Source organism: Chiloscyllium plagiosum, unplaced genomic scaffold (assembly GCF_004010195.1).
Source record: "Chiloscyllium plagiosum isolate BGI_BamShark_2017 unplaced genomic scaffold, ASM401019v2 scaf_8899, whole genome shotgun sequence".
Taxonomy (NCBI): Eukaryota; Metazoa; Chordata; class Chondrichthyes; order Orectolobiformes; family Hemiscylliidae; genus Chiloscyllium; species Chiloscyllium plagiosum.
This window is the reverse complement of record NW_025215164.1, coordinates 17,231-19,402: the sequence shown is the minus strand read 5'-3', so window position 1 is coordinate 19,402 and position 2,172 is coordinate 17,231.

The window sequence follows — 2,172 nt, the reverse complement described above, 5'->3', positions numbered from 1 at the left end:
AGGGAGCAGGCACTGTCAGAGGGTCAGTGCTGAGGGAGTGGGCACTGTCGGAGGGTCAGTGCTGAGGGAGTGGGCACTGTCGGAGGGTCACTGCTGAGGGAGTGGGCACTGTCAGAGGGTCAGTGCTGAGGGAGTGGGCACTGTCAGAGGGTCAGTGCTGAGGGAGTGGGCACTGTCGGAGGGTCAGTGCTGAGGGAGTGGGGACTCTGGTCGGGTCAGCGCTGAAGTAGCTGAGCTTATGTGTCTCTTGCTCCCGCAGCATGACCTTGCCACCAACTCCTGGTGACCTCTCCCCCCCCTGCTTTTTGCCCCCTCCCTTCCCCCTAGGTCGCTGTGATGCTGATGGACACTCAGGGAGCCTTTGACAGCCAGTCGACGGTGAAGGACTGTGCCACTATCTTCGCCCTGAGCGCCATGACCAGCTCTGTGCAGGTAGGGCATGGCAGGATGTGGCGTGCAGGCAAGGCTTCACAACCTCAGGGTGTGTTCACTCTCCTCTGCAGAGATCCCCTTTCAGTTTCTATTCCTCCACTGTGCTCCACACCCATTGGTCTGTTTCACTCTCCCCCGTCTCCAGTCTGAGTCAGCGCGCCTCGGGCTCTGCCCTCTTGGTCTCAGTAACTCGGGTGCAAGGTTGGGGGTGCAGCCAGGCTCACTGCACTGGTTCCCTTCGACGCCCCTCTCGCCACCCCTTCCTGCAAAACCCACTCGTGTATCCTCAGGCAGTGTTAAACACCGTCACGATACCTCCCTGGGGCTGTTTGGCTGGCAGCCACTCCGCTGTGCCCACCAACACTGCCCTCCTGGCACGGCTTGTGGAGAAACTCCTGTGCAGCCTCGGAAGCTCTCCTATCCTCATAAACAGCCTGCCGTCCAGCGGGGGGACAGAGGGTACTGGTCAGAGTTTGTGGTCCCAGTAGTTTTACAGTGTGGCGCTAATGATTCAGGTCATGGACTAACAGGAGGAGCTCTTTTGGCCCATCATTCTGTGCCAGCTCATTGAAAAATTCCATCCAACCCGTCCCTGCCAACGCACAGCAAGCCAGTTCCTCCTTTCCCAGTATTTCTCCGACTCCCCCCAGTTTTGGAAATTCCTGTTGAATCTTCTCCCCTCCCTCCCCGCCCTTTCCCAGATCACAGCAACTCGCGTCCTCAGATAAAACATCCTCCTCCCTCCCTAGGGTTCTGTCCCCAATTCCTTTTGATCCTGTGTCCCTCCAGTGACCCACTCTCCTGGCCCTGGGAGCGCCTTCCACTCCCCCCTTCCTGACTCTGAACGCCTCGATTCAGTCTCCCCCCCCCCACTGCTTCAACAGTTCTGAAGAGGAGTTGCGCTGAAACCAAAAGGTTAACTGCGTTTCTTTCTCCGCAGGTGTTGCCCGGAACCTGCTGAGTTTCTCCAGCATTCTCTTGTGTTTGTTTCACACTTGCAGCATCTGTGGTATTTCGCTTTTGTTCCTCCTGATCTGTGTTCCGAGGATGACCGGCAGCGTCTCCGGTCTCTCTGCACCGTTGCTGAACTGCATGTAGGTTTGCTTGCTGAGCGGGTGCACTCACACAACAGACCATGAATGGGCAGGCACAGGACGACAAGCCACAGATATTAGACAGCGACAAACACAGAAAATGAAAAAAACTAGACCTGCAAAACAAACTGGGCAAGCTTAGAAACATGGATAAAAAACTTCTCTGACTGACCCTTAACAGACACTGAAGAAGCCGTCTTCGGAAGAGGATTAAATTACAACTTCCAGGGTGCGGACAAGAAAGATTTCTTAGCAGCATTAGAAACAACACTAAAAGACAGCCAACTCACAGAAGAAAAGCAGCAAACCATCAGACAGATAGTCGCACCAACATTAAGCAGGAAGAAGAAAGGAAACGCGCTCAATACACAAGAAAGGAAAGCACCAGAGTCGCAGAGTCATAGAGATGTACAGCAGGGAAACAGACCCTTCGGCCCAACCCATCCATGCCAACCAGATATCCCAACCCAATCTAGTCCCACCTGCCAGCACCCGGCCCATATCCCTCCAAACCCTTCCTATTCATATACCCATCCAGATGCCTCTTAAATGTTGTAATTGTACCAGCCTCCACCACATCCTCTGGCAGCTCATTCCATACACGTACCAGCCTCTGCGTGAAAAAGTTGCCCCTTAGGTCTCTTTT